A 21,845-nucleotide genomic window follows, 5' to 3' on the forward strand; every position below is an offset into this window, starting at 1 on the left:
AATCAGTAATGAGTGATTCTAATAATTGTTTGTTCTTGGAACTCTCCTAAAAATAACTTGGTCAAATGAGGGTGGTGGTGGGGTGAGGCAGTCCTCTAAAACATTTCTCCTTCATTCCATCTGAAGTCTTGAGTTCCAATTACTCATAAAAGTTTCTGTGTGCATAGTTCCAAATTCTAATGAATTTCCAGGAAATATCACCAAAATGATGCTGGCATCGTCAAGATGTGTTCGTTTTGTTTTGTTTTGTTTTTTCAAAAACTCTTGCTAGCTGCTCCCTTTCGTGCAGACAACAACTGCATAAAATATGTCAGTTTCTGGGGTATATTATTGGAGCTGTGTCTTAATGGCATAACTGATGATATCAGATTCTCAGAACCATCAAATCTTGAGATTTCAGAGTCAGCATGCCCAGAGTAATACCCAGCAGTCTCTCCTCCCAAAGTTGACACTTTTCATAGCTTCACCTCAATGTCCATCCATGACGTTCTATGGTTTCTGAGCAAGTCAATATTTTGGGCCTTATTTCTTTAATTGTCATCTCTTTCCAACTAAGTAAAGAGTCTGATATCAACCAAGTTCCTGAAGGAGCCCAGTTATGGTCAAGGTGCTCAGGGCAAGGTCCCAGCCTAAAGTGCAGCTGCATCTGGAAAGCTGCCATCTTGTCCCCATGTAGTTGGGGAGCCTCCTTGCCATCCATGCCATCTCCATGCCCATCATGATGGTCCAGCCCTGTCCCAGTCCCAACCTCAATAAACTTCAGTTGCTGGAAAGAGGCAACCAGATCTGACCAGCCCCAAGGCTTCAGCTTCACGCCGGGCTGGCGAGTGGGCGTTTAGCACCTTCCCCTGGCAGAGCAGCTAAGCCGCAGAAATGAGCTTGGGTTACATTCCAGGGTCCAGCCAACTTGGCAGCCCCATGAGTCAAGGCTGGTGTGTGGCCAGCCATGAGTCTAGCACAACTAAAAGGCATAAAACCGTACTTTGCTGTTGAGATACACACCCATGGGCAGGCTTTATAGGCAGTTCCCCAGACACAATCCTTGACTTCTGCTACCATGCTCTTCTTAACACCCTTCCTCCTGCCAGGAGTCTCCATGGCACATGTCTCCTTATGCATCTGGAACCCAGCTCCTCCGATTATGCTAATGAGGAGGGCCACAAGGCATGGGTGAAGGGCAGAGTCTCCTCTGTCATCTCTGATCTCAAGTCAAATCTCAGCCACATCTACACCTTCACAGCAAGTCCATGGCTTTGAGGATTTGTCACCAGTTCTGCATGTCACAACTTCTTTGGAGGCTGGAGCTAGGATCTTGACTCTAGAACATCAAGGGTCCCCTCATCATGGACGTCTTAGCTTCATCAGAAGTCAGAGCTGAGGTCTCAGCTTTACAACATCAAGCAGAGCCATCATCATGGGCATCAAAGCTTCATCGGAGACTTGAGCTGGAATCTCAGTTCTGGAACATCAAGAGGGCCATTCACTGCTGACATCTGAGCTCAATTAGAGGCTGGAGCTGGGGTCTCAGATCTGGAACATCATGAGGGCCACTCATGATGGACATCTGAGCTCCATCAGAGGCTGGAATTGGATTTTAGATCTGGAACATCAAGTGGACCCTTCATCATGGACATCTGAGCTTCATCAGAAGGTGGAGCTGGGGTCTCAGTTCTGGAACATCATGACGGCCATTCATCATGGACATCTGAGCTTCACTGGAGGCTGGAGCTGGGTCTCAGTTCTGAAACATTGAGATGGCCACTCATCATGGACATTTGAGCTTCATAAAAGGCTGGAGCTGGAGTCTCAGATCTGGAACATCAAGTGGGCCATTCATTGTTGACATCTGAGCTCAATCAGAGGCTAGAGCTGAGGTCCCAGATCTGGAACATCATGAGGGCCACTCATCGTGGACATCTGATCTCCATCAGAGGCTGGAGTTGGAGCTGGAATCTCATATCTGGAACATCATAAGGGCCACTCACTGTGGCCATCTGAGCTTCACTGGAGACTTAGCTGGGTTCTCAGTTCTGAAACATGAAGGTGGCCACTCATCATGGACATTTGAGCTTCATCGGAGACTGGAGCTGGGTTCTCAGATCTTAAACATCATGAGGGCCACTCGTGGACATCTGAGCTCCATCAGAGGCTGGACCTGGGGTTTCACATCTGGAACATCAAGAGGACAATACATCATTGACATCTAAGCTTCATCAGAGGCTAGAGCTGAGGTCTCAGTTCTGGAACATCAAGAGGCCACTCATCATGGACATTTGAGCTTCATCACAGGCTGGAGCTATGGTCTCAGTTCTGGAGCATCAAGTGGACCCTTCATCATGGACATCTGAGCTTCACTGGAGACTTAGCTGGGTTCTCAGTTCTGAAACATGAAGGTGGCCACTCATCATGGACATTTGAGCTTCATCGGAGACTGGAGCTGGGTTCTCAGATCTTAAACATCATGAGGGCCACTCATTGTGGACATCTGAGCTCCATAAGAGGCTGGACCTGGGGTTTCACATCTGGAACATCAGGAGGACCCTTCATTATGGACATCTGAGCTTCATCGGAGGCTGGAGCTGGGTTCTCAGGTCTGGAACATCAGGAGGGCCACTCGTCATAGATAGCTAAGCTTCATCAGAGGCTAGAGCTGAGGTCTCAGTTCTGGAGCATCAAGAGGCCACTCATCAGGGACATTTGGGCTTCATCAGACTCTGAAGCTGGGTTCTCAGTTCTAGAACATCAAGATGGCCACTTGTCATGGACATTTGCGCTTCATCAGAGGCTGGAGCTGAGGTCTCAGTTCTGGAACATCAAAATGGCCACTCAACATTGACGTATGAGCTTCATCGGAGGCTGGAGATGGGGTCTCAGATCTGGAACATCATGAGTGCCACTGGTCGTGGATGTCTGAGCTTCATTGGAGACTTGAGCTGGGTTTTCAGTTCTGGAATATCAAGATGGCCACTCTTCAGAGGCTGGAGCTGGGGTCTCAGATCTGGAACATCATGAAGGCCGCTCATCGTGGACCTCTGAGCTTCAACGGAGGCTGGAGCTATAGCCTCAGCTCTGGAACATCTAGGAGTCCCTCATTCTTAATGACTCAGCTTCATCAGTGACTGCAGCTTTACCCATTACATACAGGACTCTCCTGGAATGAGTGTTGACTCAGGATCACAGCCAGATTGTACCTGCTTGAGACTACCTGCTTGGCCATCCACTTGCCATCAGTTCTAAAATGATAACTGCCTGACCAGAGGCCCCCACCACCACAATGTGTGAGGAGGACAAGAACCGTAGCCCTGGGGGCAGCCCCTCTGAGGCTGCAGAAGCCAGGACAGTGAGCTCAACTCAGACTTCCTCTGCCATCTCTGTATATTCCTTTCTGGAAAGAAACCTGGCATCCTATGACCATTAGAAGAAGGGGGTCCAGCCAGGTTAGCTCATCCAAATATACGTCAGTCCCAGAACCTCCACCAGGCCAGCCCTGCTTCAGGACATCTTATCACCCTTGAGTGCCAGATGGGTAAGGGACAGGCGGGGACTGGAGCTGGCTCCCCTGCCCTTCCCCACCCATCACACTGCCCAAAGAGAGAAGCCCCAGTGAGAGGCACATTTAACACTTACCCGTCCTTACATTAGTAGCACATCCATTACTGTGTTTGTTAAGGCAAAAAAAAGATATTTATTGAGAGCACAATAGGATGTGCCAAGCCCCAGGTTGGGCACTTTCAGACCGCATCACAGGCTCCTCACAACAACCCTGTGAGGTAGGTGCAGAGCCCCTTTCACAGATGCGGATGGCGAAGGCACAGCCAGTCCCCTAAGTCTCAGGGTGCGTAAGGTGTGGGCAGGCGTCAAGCCCACGTGTCTGACCCTCAGCTCAATGAAGTCCATCCGCAAAGGGTAGGCGGCTACCGCAGGGGAGGCTGAGGAGGAGGACACACCCCTCCTCGCAGGGGGCAGCCGGGTCCAGAGTCTTTGGGTCCAGCCTGTCCCGAGGGAATGTGAGCAGGGCGTCCCCGTGGCTGTGGAGGCTGAGAGAGACACAGGTGCAGATGAAGGCCACCCACTCCCGGTCGCACTGGCTAACAAGCGTTCTCATGCAGACAGGCAGGTCAGGTGTGCAGAGAGGACAGGAACGCCCTCTGCTTACAAGACGAGTGCCTGAGAACCTGGACATCGCAAGAAAGGCCCTGGCTCCCCGCTGCCATGGGGTGGAGGGGAGCACCCAGCCACCAGCTCCGGCCTTTCTACTTAGTTCCCTTCAGCCTCTGGTGTCCTGCACATTGACCTGGGTCTCTTCCACTCGCACAGACTTCCAGAAGCACAACCCTGGTCATGGCGCCCTCCCCGACCAGCCACCTCTCACAGTGCTCACCTCACTAACTCAAAATCTGAAACTCCTAGCCTTTCCAAAGACCACCCCAGCTCTCCAACCCATTACCAATGAAACCTGAGTGTTTTCTAAAATATCAGCCTCGTCCTACTCTGGGGGTTTCTGGGAATTCTCCCTGATCTTCCCATTTTGGCCTCTCTTCCCCAAACCTGTTAAATCTCTGTATGCAAAAGCAAACCTTTCCCTCCCTCGCTGTCTCCCCAGAGTTGGCCAGGTGCCTCTCCCACACCTCCACTCTGTCCCACAGTCCCCTGGGCCAGAGGCCAGGGAGCACAGGGCTCTGTGACCAGCGCCCACAGACTGCAGAGCATGGCCAGCCTCAAAGCCCCCAGAAGGGCGAGGGCTTCTGTGTGCCAGGTAACAAAGCATTTATTTTCATATAAATAACCTCACTGAAGCAAAAACCATGTCAGGTATGTGACTAGTTCCAGGTTACAGGTAAGCAAGCTCACATAGCTCCCACCCACACACCCACAAACACACATGTGTAAAAAGGTGCTGGGGCAGCTCAAACCCAGATCTTGATTCCTGGGAACCAGTACACGGGGTGCAGCCAGGCACAGCCACCTTTCTCGGTGTCTACCAGCATCCCCTGGAGGACACAATCATGATGCACCCAATCTACAGGTGGGAATGCCAAGACTCGGGGTGGTTTAAGTAACCTGCCCAAAGACCACTACACTGGCAAATAGTAACATCAGGACCAGAAACTAAATGGGCAAGACCTCCAGAGCCCCCTGCAAGGTGGGTGCTAGGTTCCCCCGCAGAAGATAGACCCAAGCAGTCACCTTAAGTTTAAACACCACACATTTGTCTAGCTCCAAGGTTCTGGCTTTGCCCAGTCTACCTACTCTTCAATGCAATAAATAAAATGCTGAATTCTCAATAGTGTCCCCAAGGCCCAAACCTTGTCCCATGCTGGGAACAATAGGCTAAAGGGGGGGTCTCACCACGTCTGGGACCTGCATGGATGCTGGGAGCTGCATCTAGGGTTTGCCAAGCGCCATGTGGCTTGGACACCCTGCTTCACTGATGAGTTGTTCCGTACAGACCCCTCACAGGGCATGGTCCTTGTCATCCACAAGAGCAATCATCTCCCCCAATTTTCTCTAAATAGAGCTGAGCATTAACTAATCTCAAATGGGGCAGGAATGGCTCTAAGATCTCCTCTGTGGCGCCAGACCAAGGTGCGCTAATGACTTGAAAGCCTGCTCACGGCTGGAACCAGCCCTTCAACTCAGGCCCCCTGGCTCTCACTCGAGCCTCTTGAAAATATGGGCTGTGATTTCTGAGCACGCAGGGAACACAGTTTACTGATTACTAATCAACCTCGTTTTGTAAGGAACAAAGTTGGAAAAGATAATCAAACTTTCAACAGAACTCAGACTTGGAAGTGGCAGCTGAATAAGGGTCTCACCTGATGACTGACACACAAACACAGCCCCTTGCAAACTTGCTTAGCTCTCCTTCCAAAAGGAGATGTCAGAATGAATCCTTGTGAGCTGGCCCTAGTCTAGCACTAGCTGATTTTTAAAATTGTGTGTTGACTGGGAGTGAATGAAGGAAGGAATTAAGGGATGAAGGAATGGGTTACAACCACAGCCATCTGGTGGAGGAACCTGGAAGGTGGAAGGCAAAGGTTATGGAAGAGACCAGGCACCACCAGACAGGGTGGCCTGGTGAGGATGTCTCCGCTGGTGGGCAGGGGCCCTGTCAGACCCCAGTCCTGGATTCATCACTGTGTGTGATGCATGGGAAAGCACCTTAGAGAAGGAAGCCATATGGGTGACAGTGGCAGATGAGATTCAGCTGGGACTTGCTTACAGCAGTGACTCTGGAGGAAGAAGCTATAAATATGGGTGTTTGCTATATGACCACAGCCCATGGCACTACACACCACACCCAAAGGAAAAGGTTTGCTTTCAGAAAAGGGAGAGGCCAAAACGCCATGTTAAGAAATGTAGGACAAATTCAAGGATGGATGGATGGATGGATCAAATTAAGTTGGAAATCATCGCCAACCTCCCAAGAATATCACTGACAACTCATTACACTTTCATTCATCCCTTCATCCTCTCATCCATCAGCCAATCATTCAATCACTCACTACACATTAATCCATCCTTCCATCCTCTCATCCAGCCACCCACTCACCAACTCACTACATCTACAACCATCCATCCATCCTGCCATCTTCTCTTCCATTAGCCAATCAATGACCATTCACAGCACATTCATCCATTCTCTAATTGATAGGCCAATCACTTACCCACTCACTCACAACTTCATCAACATTTGATTATCTCATCCACTAGCCAATCACTGACCACATTACACCTTCAACATCCTTCCTTTTATTCATCAATCAGCCAATCATTCATCACTCACTATACCTTCATCCATCTTTCCATCTTCTCATACATCTTTCTATCCTCTCATCCATTAGCCAACCACTTGTTCACTCACTAAAACTTTTTCACTCACTAATATTTCATCCATCCTTCCATCTTTTCATACATTAGCCAACCACTAACCCAATCACTACTTCTTCATTGCTCCTTCCATACTCTTATCCATCAGCCAACCACTCACCCACTGATTCACATCTTCATCCACCCTACCATCCTCTCATCCATTAGCCAATCACTGACCACTTACTACATCTTCATTCATCCCTCCATCCTCTCATCCATCAGCCAATCACTCATTCACTCACATATTCATCCATCCTTCCATCCATGTCATCCATCAGCCAACTACTCACTCACTTACTACATCTTAAGCCATCCTACTATCCTTCCATCCTCACATCTATTAGCAATACACTGACCACTCACTACATCTTCATCACTTCCATCTCTCATCTATCAATCAACCACTCACCTCCCCATTCATAGCTTCACCCATCCTTCCATCCTCTCATCCACTAGCCAATCACTCAATCACTCACTATACCTTCATCCATCTTTCCATCTTCTCATACATCTTTCTATCCTCTCATCCATTAGCCAACCACTTGTTCACTCACTAAAACTTTTTCACTCACTAATATTTCATCCATCCTTCCATCTTTTTATACATTAGCCAACCACTAACCCAATCACTACATCTTCATTGCTCCTTCCATACTCTTATCCATCAGCCACCCACTGATTCACATCTTCATCCACCCTACCATCCTCTCATCCATTAGCCAATCACTGACCACTTACTACATCTTCATTCATCCCTCCATCCTCTCATCCATCAGCCAATCACTCATTCACTCACATATTCATCCATCCTTCCATCCATGTCATCCATCAGCCAACTACTCACTCACTTACTACATCTTAAGCCATCCTACTATCCTTCCATCCTCACATCTATTAGCAATACACTGACCACTCACTACATCTTCATCACTTCCATCTCTCATCTATCAATCAACCACTCACCTCCCCATTCATAGCTTCACCCATCCTTCCATCCTCTCATCCACTAGCCAATCACTCAATCACTCACTATACCTTCATCCATCCTTATACTGTCTTATCCATCTGTCAAACAAAAACCCACTCACTACATCTTTATCCTTTCTTCCAGCCTCTCATCCATCAGCCAATCATTTATTTACTCACTATACAGTCATCCACCCTACCATCCTCTCATCCATCATCCTACCATTCACCCACTTACAACATCTTCATCCATCTTATTATCCTTCCATCCTCTCATCATTAGCAATACACTGACCACTCACTACATATTCATCTCTCCTTCCATCCTCTCATTCATCAGCCAAACACTCACCCACTCATTCACATCTTCATCTATCCTTCCATCCTTACATCTTCTCATCCATTAGCCAATCACTGACCATTCCCTACATCATAATCCATATTCTCATCCATAATCCAATCATTCAGTCATTCACTACACCTTCATCTATCTTTCCACTGTCTTATCTATGAGCTTACCAAAAACCCACTCATTACATCTTCATCATCCCTCCATCCTCTCATCAATCAGCCAACCACTCACTCAATCACTACATTTTCATCACTCATTACATCTTCATCATCCCTCCATCCTCTCAATCAGCCAACCACTCACTCAATCACTACATTTTCATCCATCCTTCTATCCTTCAATCCTCTCATCCATTAGTCATATACTGACAACTCACATCTATATACATCCCTTTATCTTCTCATTCATCCACCAATCTTTCATTCATTCACTACACCTTCATACATCCTTTCCTCATCTCATTCATCAGCCAACTAAAACCCACTTCCTAAATCTTCATCCATCCTTTGATCCTCTATCCATCAGCCAACTACTTACCTACTCACTACATATTCATGCATCCTTCAAGCCTTCCATGAACTCACCCATTTTCCAGTTGTTCACAACTCACTACATCTTCATCCATCCCTTTATCCTTGCATCCATCAGACATTCACTTATTCACGCACTATACCGTCATTCATCCTTCCATCATCTTATTCATCAGCCAACCAAAATCCCAACCACTACCCATGCACCAATCCTTCCATACTCTATCCATCAGCTAATTTTCATTCACTCACTACACTTTATACCATCCTTCCATCCTCTAATTGATGAACCAATCATTCACCAACTCACTATATCTCCATTTATCCTTCTGACCTTCCATCCGCTCATCCATTAGCGATTCACAGACTACTCACTACATCTGCATCCATTTCTTTATCCTCTCACCAATCATCCATTCACTCATTTACTCACTACACTGTCATCCATCCTTCAATTGTCTCATCCATCAGCCAACCACTGACACACTCACATCTTCATCAATCCCTCCATCATCTCATTCATCAACCAACCACTCACCCCCTCATTCATATCTTCATCCTTTCATCCTTGTTCCAATCACCCACTCACATCTTCTTCCATCCTCTCATCTTCTAATCCAACCACTTGTTTGCATCTTCACCCATCCTTTTATCCTTCCATGCTCTCATCCATTCGCCAGTCATTGACCACTCACTACATCTTCATTCATCCCTCCATATTCTCATACATCAGTGAATCACTCATACACTCACTACAAATTCATCTTTCCTTCAATCTGACATACATCAGCCAACTACTTACCTATTCTCTACATCTTCATCCCTCCTTACATCCACTCAATCACATCTTCATTTATCCCTCCATCATCTCATCCTTCAGACACCCACTTACCCACTCAATCACATCTTCATCAATCCTTCTATCTTTCAATCATATCATCCATTAGCAAATCCCTAACCACTTACTACACCAGCATCCATGCTTCCATACCCTCAGGCATCAGTCAACCGATCACCCATTCACGACATCTTCATCCATCCCTCCATCCTTTCATCCATTAGCCAAGTCATCACCCACTCATTATACCTCATCCATCAAGCCATTCTCTCATCCATCAACTAACCACTCACCCAATCATTGAATCTTCATTCATCCTTACATCCTTCTATCTTCTCTTCCATTAGTCATTCACTGACCACTGAAAACATCTTCATCCATCCCACCATCCTCTAATCTGTCAGCCAATCACTCATTCACTCACTAAACCTTTATCCATAATGCCAGCCTCTCATCCATCAGTCAATGACTGAACCATTAACTACATCTTAGTCCATCCTTCTGTCCTCTCATCCTTCAGCCAAACACAGACCCACACTCCCATCCTCCTCCATCCCTCCATTCCATTAGTCAACCATTCATCTACTCATTCACATACTCATCCATCCTCCTGTTTATTAGCCAATCACTGATCCACTCAGTACATCTTCATCATCCTTCAGCCAGACACTCACCCAATCATTACATTCTCATCCATCTTGAAATCCTTCCATTCTCTCATCCATTACCCAATCACTTATGACTTACAACTTTATGCATTCCTCCATCCTGTCAATCCATCAACCAACCAATCATCCACTCACTAAATCTTCATCAATCCTTCCATCCTCTCATCCAGCAGCAAACCATTGACCCACTCAGTACATCTTCATCTCCCTTCTATGTTCTAATCCATCAGCCAACCACTGACCCATACACACATCTTCATCCATCCTTTCATCCTTCATCTTTTCCATAAAACAAACCACTCACATACTCATTCACAACTTCATTCATTCTTCCATCCTTTCATTAGCTGATCACTTAAAACTCACTACATCTTTATCCATTGCTCAATTCTCTCCTTTATCAGCCAATACATGACCCACTCATTACATCATCCATCCTCTCATCCATGAGCCAACCACTAACCAAACCTCACAGCTCTCCTTCCAAAGACTGGAATGCCAAGACTCGGGGTGGTTTAAGTAACTATTGACCCACTCACTACATCTTCATCACTTCTTCACTTATATTTACATCTTCTCATTTATCTGCCAATCACTCATTCACATCTTCATCTATTCTTCCATCCTTCCATCCTCTCATCCATTAGCCAATCATTCACCACTCACTACATCTTCATCCATCCTTTTATCCTCTCACCCATCAGCCAATCATTCACTCACTACACTTTCATCCATATTATCATCCTCATTCACTTCTTCACTTATATTTACATCTTCTCATTTATCTGCCAATCACTCATTCACATCTTCATCTATTCTTCCATCCTTCCATCCTCTCATCCATTAGCCAATCATTCACCACTCACTACATCTTCATCCATCCTTTTATCCTCTCACCCATCAGCCAATCATTCACTCACTACACTTTCATCCATATTATCATCCTCTGATCCAGCACCAAACCAATTACTCGCTTACTACATCTTTATCCACCAGCAAATCACTAACCTACCCACATCTTCATCTGTCCTTCCATCCTCACATCCATCAGCCAACCATGGATCCACATTCATATCTTTATCCATCCCTCCATCCTCTCATCCAACAGCCAATGCATCATGCATTCACTACATGTTTATCCACCCCTCCATCCTCTCATTTATCAGCAAACTACTAACCACTACTACATCTTCAAACTATCTTTCTATATTCAACCATCAGCCAGATACTCACCCACTCATTACATCTTCACTGATCATTCCATCCTTTTATTCTCTCAACCATTAGTCCATCACGGACACTCACTACACCTTCATCCATCTCTCCATCCTGTCATCAACCAACCACTGACCCACGAGTCACATCATCATCACTCCTTCCACTCACTCAAGCAATAGCCAATCACTGATGACTAACTATATCTTCATCCATCCTTCCATCCTCTCATCAATTAGCCAATCACTGACAACTTGCTATATCTTCATCCATCCCTCCATCCTCTCATTCATCAGCCAATCACTCACTCACTCACTACACTTTCATTTATCCTTCCATATCTTGTCCATCAATCAACTACTGATCCACTCACTACATCTTCATCCACCATTCTATCCTCTCTTCCATCAGCAAGCCATAGACAGTCATTCATATCTTCATGCTTCCATCCTTCTACTCTCTCACCCATTAGACAATTACTGAACATTCACTACATCTTCATCCATCCCTACATTCTCTCATTCATCAGCCAATCACTCATTCACTCACTTCACTTTCATCCATCCTTCCATCTCTCACCCATCAGTCAACTACTGACCCACTACATCTTAATCTAGTCTTCCATCCTCTGGTCCATCAGGTAACCATTGACCCTATCATTCACATCTGCATCCATCCTTCCCTCCCCTTATTCATGAGGCAATCTCTGATCTAGATCCCTCTTTGCATCCTCTCACCCATCAGTCACGCTCACATCTGCATCCAACCTTTCATTCTCCTATCCATCAACCCACCATTCACCTACTCATTCACATCTTCATCCACCCTTCCTTCCATCCTCTCATCCATTAGGTAATCACTGACCTTTCACTGTGTCTTCATCAATCATTCTATCTTTCTATCCTCTGATCCATTAGCCAATCATTGACCATTCATTACATCTTTATCCATCCTTTCATCCTCTCTCCCATCAGTCAACTATTGACCCACAGTCACATCTTCATCCACCCTTTTATTGTTCCATCCTCTCATTCATCAGCCAATCACTCGTTCACTACACTTTCACCTATCATTCCATCTCTCATCCATCAGTCAACTATTGACCCACTCACTACATCTTCATCAAGTCTTCCATCTTCTGATCCATCAGGCAACCATTACTCTATCATTCACATCTTCATCCATCCTTTCATCCCCTTATTCATTAGGCAATCACTCATCATTCACTACATCTTGATCCATTCTTCCATCCTCCCATTCATTAGCCAATCACTCATTCACTCACTACATCTTCATCCATTCATCCATCCTCTCACCCATCAACCAACCATTCACACTGTCATTCACTTCTTCATCCATTCTTCCATCCCCCGCCTCATTGGTTAGGCAATCATTGACCATTCATTACCTCTTCATCCACCATTCTATCCTCTCACCCATCAGCCCAGCTATTGACCTACACTCACATCTTCATGCAACCTTCATTCTCCTATCCATCGAACAACCACTCACATATCATTCACATCTTCATCCACCCTTCTTTCCTTCCATCTTTATCTTCAATAACCGATCATGATTACTCACTACATCTTCATCATCCCTCCATCCTATTATCAGCCAACCAATAACCCACTCATTACCTCTTCATCCATCTTTCCATTCTATTATCCATCAGTCAACCACTGACCTCTCATTCACATCTTCATTTATATCTACATCCTCTCATTCATCAACCAATCATTCACCCACTCACTGCATCTTCATCCATCCTTCCATCCTCTCAGCCATCAACCAACTATAAACCCACAGTCACATCTTCATCCATCCATCCATCAGTCATTCACTCACTACACCTTCATCCATCAGCCAACCAAAGACCCACTCAGTACATCTTTATCCATCCTCCATCCTGTCATCCATCATCCATTCACTTACCCACTATTTAGGTCTTCACCCATTCTTCCACACTTCCATTCTCTCATCCATTAGCCAGTCACTGACTATTCACTACATCTTTATCCTTCTATCCATTCTCTCATCCATCAGTCAATCAGACATTCACTCAATACACATTCATCCATCCTTCCATCCTTCCTCTTTTCATCCATTAGACAATTACTCACCCCACTCACTACATCTTCACCCACCCTTCCATCTTCTCATCAATGAGCCAATCACTGACCACTCATACATCTTCATCAGTCCTTCCATCCTGTCATCCATAATCCATCCACTTATCCACTATTCATATCTTCATTTATTCTTCCACACTTCCATCCTCTCATCCATTAGCCAGTCACTAATTGTTCACTACATCCGTATCCTTCTATCCATTCTCTCATCCATCAGTCAATCAGACATTCACTCAATACACATTCATCCATCCTTCCATCCTCTCATCCAATAGGCAATCGCTGACTATTCTTCCATCCTTTAATCCATTAGATAACCACTCATAAACTCATTAAATGTAATCCTCCCTTTCATCCTCTCAATCAATCAGCCAATCACTGACCACTCACTACATCTTCATCAATCCTTCCATTCTCTCATCCAGCAGCCAACCATTCAGTCATTCACATCTTCATCCACCCTTTATTCTTCCATCTTCTCATCAATTAGCCAGCCAGTGTCCACTTGCTACATATTCATCCATCCCTCAATATTCTCATTCATCAGCCAATCACTCATTCACTCACTACTTTCATCCATCCTTCCATCTTTCATCCAGTCAACTACTGACTCACTCACTACATCTTCATCCAGTCTTCCATCCTCTGATCCTGCAGCCAACCACTGACACAGTCATTCACATCTTCATCCTTCCATCCTCCTAACCATCAGCCAACCACTAACCCACTCATTACATCTTCATCCATCCTTCTATCTTTCCATCCTCTAATCCATTAGCCAATCACTGACCACTTGTTACATCTTCATCCATCCCTCCATCCTCTCATCCATCAGCCATCCACTGACACAGTCTTTCATATCTTCATCCTTCCATCCTCTCATCCATTAGGCAATCACGGATCTTTCACTATGTCTTCATCCATCCTTCTATCTTTCTATCTTCTAATCACATTAGCCAATCAGTGACCATTCACTACATCTTTATCCATCCTTTCATCCTCTCTCTCATCAGCTTGCTATTGACCCACACTTCCCATCTTCATCCACCCTTTTATTCTTCCATACTCTCAATCAGCCAATCACTGACTACTTGCTATATCTTCATCCATCCCTCCATCCTCTCATTCATCAGCCAATCACTCATTCACTCACTTCACTTTTATTCTTCTTTCCATCTCTCACCCATCAGTCAACTACTGACCCACTCACTACATCTTCATCCAGTCTTCCATCCTCTGATCCATCAGGCAACCATTGATCCTGTCATTCACATCTTCATCCATCCATCTATCCCCTTATTCATTAGGAAATCACTGATCACTCACTACATCTTGATCCATCCTTGCATCCTCTCACCCATCAGCCAATAGTTGACCCACACTCACATCTGCATCCAACCTTTCATTCTCCTATCAACCAATCATTCATCTACTCATTCACATCTTCATCCACCCTTCCTTCCATCATCTCCTTCACTAACCAATCACAAACCATTCACCACATCTTCATCCATTCCTCCATTCTCTTATTTATTAGCAAACCAATCACCCACTCATTACATCTTCATCCCTCCATCTGATTATCCAGTCAACCACTGAGCACTCATTCACATCTTCATTTATACTTCTATCCTCTCATCCATGAACCAACTATGAACTCACAGTCACATCTTCACCCATCCTTCCATCCTGTCATCCATCAGCCACCACTAACTCACCCCACTATTTACATCTTCTTCCATTCTCCCATGCTACCATCCTCTCATCAATAGCCAATCACTGATCACTTACTACATCTATCATCAATCCCTCCCATCCTCTCATCCAATAGCCAATCACTGATCACTTATACATCTTCATCAATCCCTCCCATCCAATCATTCATTCACTCACTACACCTTCACCCATATTTCCATCATCTCATCCATCAGCCAACCGCTCACCTACTCATTCACATGTTCATCCATCCATGCTCTTATCTTAGCCAAACACTGAACACCCACTACACCTTCATCCAAACATCCATCCTATCATGCATCAGCCAAAGAATCATGCACTCACTACATCTTCATCCATTCCTCCATCCTGTCATCCATCAGCCAACAACTCACCCACTCACTATATCTTATTCCCTTCTTCAATACTCTCATCAAATAGACAGACACTTATCCACTCATTATATCTTTATCCATCTTTCCCCTCTCAATTATCTCATCCATTATCCAATTACTGACCACTCACTAGACCTTCATCCATTCCTCCATCCTATTTTTGAACAGTTAAACAATCACCCACTCACTATCTCTTCATCCATCCTTCCATCCTCTCATCCATTATTCAACCACTGACACACACTCACATCTTAAATCCTTTCATCCTTTTATCCATCAACTAGCCACTCACCTGCTCATTCACATCTTCATCTATCCTTCCATCCTGTCATTCATAAGTCAATCACTTACCATTCACTACATCTTCATCCATCCCTCCATCCTCTCATTTTTCAGACAAGCAATCGCCCAGTCATTACATCTTAATCCATTCTTCCATCCTCTCATCCATCAGCCAATGACCTACCATTCATTCACATCTTCATTTATACTTACAACCTTACCACCTCTCATCCATCAGCCAAGGAGTCATCTACTTGCTACATTCATCCATCCTTCTATCCTCTTATCCATCAGTCAACCACTCACCCACTCACTGCAGCTTCATCTCCCCTTTCATCCTCTCATCTATCAGGCAACCAATCACCCATTCACTACATCTTTTTTAATCCTCACCCAAAGAGTAAAGATATTTTTTTCCACTGATTTTCAGAAAGAGTGGAAGGGATGGGGGAGGAAGGAGAGAGAAACATCAATGTGAGAGAGACACATCAATTGGATGCCTCCTGCACACACCTCAACCCTGGCAGGGATACAGCCTGCAACCCAGGTACATGCCCTTGACCCAGGAATGGAACCTGTGATCACCAGTTGTGTAGGCTGACACTCTAAACACTGAAACACAATAGCCAGGGCCCATTCACTACATCTTCATCCAACCTTCCATCCTCTCATCCATCAGCCCACCATTTATCTTCTCATTCAGATTTTCACCCATCTTTCCAACCAATCATCCAACAAAGCAATATTTAGTATTTGTAACATGTTGGGCATTGGAGATGCAAAGATCAATTCAACATTCTGTTGCCCTTAGGGGCTCACAGTCTAGCAAGAGAAACTGGCATGCCTATGAAACAATGATCATTTCTGGGTGTAGGAAGATAATTCATAAGAATGAGAGAAAGTGGGTGTGCTAAGCCATTAGCTGTGACATAATTTATAACATTAAAAGGAAAGATGCTATGCATAACAATAGCAGGTAGGTGTTGTGAATAATAAGACACAATGCATCTAGTGAGGTGATGAAGACTATGCAAGCAAGAAAATTGTTGATGACAGCATATTAATGGAAAAGGCAGGGCATAAAAACAGCATATGTGGTGAGGAATTGCAGTTAGGTCATTAAAAAAAAGATGTTCGTTTTTTAAAAGTGTGCATTAGACAAGAGTTTGAAGGGGATAAAGAAAGATGGGTGCTATGTCAGGTTGATGGATGACCTCATTCTCTAGGTCATGTGCCATTTACACAGTTTATATTAGGAACACAAGAGGGCCTTGGCTTGTCTTACCTAGAGGCCCAACCTCCATCCTCCATCCTCACAGGTGACCCATGCCCAGGGAGGGGCCAAGGCACCCACTTGGCCCAACACCCCTTGCGCATGCAACCTTCTGCAGGGCCCTACATTGAGCCCTTCTGCCTATCTAGGTCACAGAGCACTGCCAATAGGCATAGTATAAGCATCTGCCCCCCGACCCTGATCAATCCAAGTGGGAAGCTGATGCCATTCCAAGGCTACAGATGGAGAAACTGAGGCTGAGAAAGCTGAAGTAAAATGGAGTACACACCAAGCAATGGCAATCACTTGACAGCTTCCTGAGCCAGCGCCTCCCTGCAAGGTACAGTGCATGTAACAGGCACATGACTTGCCAAGAGCTATCCTCCCTGGTACCCACTTTCTTCAACTGGCTAGATCACAGGAAGCCCAAAACAGGAAGGAAGGTTCCTCCCTTTCTTTCTTCCTCCTATCCACTCCCTCCCTGCCTGTTTTCCTCTCTTTTCCTTCCTTCAGTCACTCATCCATTCACTCATTTGAATCAAATGAGATTAGATTTGATTACCTTATTTATGGACTTCAGAAGCACAACTTTAAAGGAATCATAGCCCTTAGTTCATAATCCCTCCTTTCACAAGTCCTCTTTACTCATTCATATATAATTTTTATTCCTCATTTTTTTTTATTTCTTCCCAAATTTCATCTTTCTCCCTTCCTCTCACTCTTCTGTACATTCTCTCATTCTTATAAATTCAGGTGCATAGGATGCACCAGAGTCCTACATGCAACATCCTTATCCCTGGTCTATGCGGCTCCAACCCTCATTCATTCATTCATTCATTAACTCAGTTCATTCTTTCACTCGCTCATGCATTTGTCCTTTCTTTCTTATTCTGGGTCTTCTTTTACTTATTAGGTCTCCTGTGAAATTGTATTAGTCAAAACCCCATGTGCAAAATGAACCTCACTGGCCCATGAATTTATTTTCCCGTGCAATCTTTCTTCCCTGCATTTAGTCACCTTTTACATTCAGTATTTATTATTTTTAGTTCATTCTTTCACTAGCTCATGCATTTGTCCTTTCTTTCTTATTCTGGGTCTTCTTTTACTTATTAGGTCTCCTGTGAAATTGTATTAGTCAAAACCCCATGTGCAAAATGAACCTCACTGGCCCATGAATTTATTTTCCCGTGCAATCTTTCTTCCCTGCATTTAGTCACCTTTTACATTCAGTATTTATTATTTTATTTATATACCTCGATTGCATATATTTTACTGCAGTGGCTGTTTCTTTGGCCAGTGTTTTCTCAATTTTTCATTTATTCTTTGAAAGGTGTAATGCATTTATCTATTTAAGGAGTATGTATGTAAACCAATTATAATCCCCGTTCAGACAACCTCTTAACTAGCCATTTATCATTTTGGTTGTTTATTTATTGTTTCCTTTTTTGCATTTTTTTTTAATTCTCATTTTCCCTTGCCCTAGACACAGGATCGGATGATCTCATCCATCTTTAGGACTAATGATGACCCATTACCAGCCCCAACAGGCTTTTCTATCTGAGACCCACCCATGTTACCTCTTTACGGGGTTTTTTGGTGGGGGTTTTTCCTTCTCTTTCACTTAGTTTCATCTTGCTTTCCTCGTCTCTTTCTTTAACTCTGATGCTTTTTTCTTGCATCTGTTCATGTTTAGGGACCACAGGTGACATGCTCCCTAGAGTGACATGAGCATCCATCCCATGGCAGCCCGGCCCTGGCGGATGCTGGCACAGCCGTTTCTAAGGCAGCCGCTCAGATATCTGTTCATCCTTCCTGTCACTCCTTTATTTCAATATTTATCCTTTTATCTATGGGCCTCAGGTGCACAGAATTGGATTAACCATCATCTGTGGTTCCTGGAGCCTTCTCAGCACCTGTCCGTGGGGCGCCCTTTTGCTTGTTAATTTCTTGTACTGGTGCTTGGCTTTAGGGTTTATTTAATTACATCAAAAGCCCAGTTTTCAATCAGTCATAATTTGGGGGTCAAGATATTGTCTCATTTTTTTTGTTCTAGCATGGCCCTCTCTCTCTTTCTCTCATATATGTGTGTGTGTGTGTGTGTGTGTGTGTATACATACATATATACATATATATTCACTTAATGTTTTTATTGCTTATATTCATCTTGTCATAATTTTCCATGCCTCCCATTCCTTGTTTTCTCAAATCATCATTTCTTATTCATTTATTCACACAGCCATTCCTCTGCTAATTCCTTCTTTCTTTTTAGCCACTTGGGGTTTTTTTTACTGTGGAAACTCACTTTTTATTACTAATTATATTTAATGAATATTTGTTCATTATATTTAAATACTTATCTAGTAAGTGCCTTTTCCCCCACACGTCTATTTTAATTTCTTTTCCTACATCTTTTTTCTCCCAGTCTTTTTATTTTCAAACTCTTTTTCTTGCTCTCTCATGGAACACATGGATTTATTCTCTGTGTCTTTTGCGTGTGGTATTGTTTTTATTATTTATAAACTTCGGGGCCACAGATTTGAATTAATGTGGAAGATCAGTGTTAAACCAGTCCTCTCTCATACATGGTAGTTTTTTGGCCTACTTATTTATTATTTTTCTTACTCCTTTTATTTATGTTGATTTTTCCCCATCTTAATTGGTTTTTCTACCAGTCTTTCAACCTTTCTTACTGCCTTTCATTCTTTTGGAGACCAGGCACCAGGGATTGGCTGAACCCTAACCCCCTCTACAACCCCCTCCTCATCAGTCAATGCAAATCTTTTTCTTCATTCTTTCCCTCATTCATGCCTTCATGCATCCATTTAGTCTTTCTACTTAAATTGTTGTTTTTCCGCTTCTGGATGACAGATGCAGCTAATTGGATACATGATAATCTGTAGTCAATGGGTCCTCCCCTCCCTGGCCTCACGGTGGTCCTCCCTTATGTGTGTCAGCTTTGAACTGTTTCCTGGGTGGGTGGGTGGTTGCCCATGTCAGAAGCACAGATTTGAATTAATCAGAGTTTGGTTCATGCACCCTCATTCTTATTCCTAGAATGGCTCTCTCATATATTTATTTGTTACCTAATTACCTTCTTCTTCTTTAGATAATTTTTATATTTCCCTCCAACTTTCACTATTTCTCCCCTTGACTCTCTCATTCTTTATTTCTTTGAGCTCAGCTGCCATGGTCGGATAAATCCCACTGCCTCCTGCAAACACCCACCATGGCCCCCACAGGCCCAGTCTCATTAATTCCTTCTGTGCTTCCTTCAACCACGCATCCATTCATTCTTCCTTCCTGTTTTCTTTCTTTTTACTAGGTATTTACTCCTCTTCTAGTGAATGGAGGGCTCAGTTTTGGACCTGTTGTGATCCAATTTGTGAGGTCCCCTCATTACCAGTCCTAGCCTAACCCTCTCCTGAGGATCTACCACTTGTTCATTTAGTCACTGTCCCTTTTTATTCTTCCTGTCTCTTTTGTTACAGCTTTCTATATCCCCTCTTTCTCACTTGACTTCTTTCATTCTCCTAGAGCTTCTGCCCAGAGGGAATTCATGAACCTCCACCGTCCCGTCCCCCCCACACCCACCCACCCAACCTCTCATCAGGAGTGCTGTCCTTAGGGTCTCCTCTCCTTGTTTATTTATATGCTTACTATTTTATTGTCAGTACTGCAGTTTTAGACTTGGATTCACCCTACCCCCTGATTCGTGGCAGTCTTTTACCTCCCCTCTTAGCATCAGTACACCCATTAATGTACTTCTGTACCTAACACCTGCTACTTTTTCTTCCCTATTTCTGGACTTGTATTTAGATGTTTTATTTATCCTCTTGTTCTTTCATCATTTCATGTAACGGACCTCAGCTCCCAGGGACTGACAACGCAAAGCCCCTCACACCACATTCCCAACCCAGGGCCAGGTATCTCACTGCTCACTCAGCCATTCTATTTCTCCTTTCTTTTTGGCTTTCTTTCATTTCAGTATTTATTTATTTATATGTACCCAGAGTTAAAAAAACACTGTTGGTTAAAGTTATTTCTCATCTTTGGTCCCCTGAATCCTCCTTCCTCTTTAATTATTCTTTTAACTTCCTCTGTTGTTTATTTTTCTATGCCAGGAGCACCTACTCAAATTAATCAGCTTATAATAACCTGACATAGTCCTTATATTTACTCATCTCCTAATTTTTATTTTTTTTTTAAGATTTTTTTATATATATTTTACTGATTTTTTACAGAAAAGAAGGGAGAGGGATAGAGAGTTAGAAACATCGATGAGAGAGAAACATCGACCAGCTGCCTCCTGCACACCCCCCACTGGGGATGTGCCCGCAACCAAGGTACATGCCCTTGACCGGAATCGAACCTGGGACCTTTCAGTCCGCAGGCCGACGCTCTATCCACTATCTCCTAATTTTTAAAAGTTATCTTTCTAAGGACACATATGTAATAACTTAATCAATAAAAAAAATTTTTTTAAGTTATCTTTCTTCCTTTTCTTTAATTTTTTGCTTCTTGCCATTTTCTTTCTCCCTTTCAATCACCTGTCCCTTCTCTCCAGCATCTGTCCCACCTGGACGGGTCTCGGAACCTCACCATTGG

At 44.1% G+C, this 21,845-nt stretch overlaps 1 long non-coding RNA gene across 5 annotated transcripts in view; it reads right to left on the reverse strand.

The window, feature by feature from the left end:
• Window positions 1-3,657: 3,657 nt before the first annotated feature.
• The window catches only part of LOC102241788, a 38,700-nt gene continuing 20,512 nt past the window's right edge, over window positions 3,658-21,845 (reverse strand). For all 5 annotated transcript variants that reach the window (XR_001364345.1, XR_314253.2, XR_314255.2 and 2 more), the window contains one exon: window positions 3,658-4,037. This is a non-coding gene — a long non-coding RNA (uncharacterized LOC102241788). The remainder of the gene's footprint in view (window positions 4,038-21,845) is intronic.

The sequence above is a fragment of the Myotis brandtii genome, unplaced genomic scaffold (genome assembly GCF_000412655.1).
Source record: "Myotis brandtii unplaced genomic scaffold, ASM41265v1 scaffold535, whole genome shotgun sequence".
NCBI classification, from domain to species: Eukaryota; Metazoa; Chordata; class Mammalia; order Chiroptera; family Vespertilionidae; genus Myotis; species Myotis brandtii.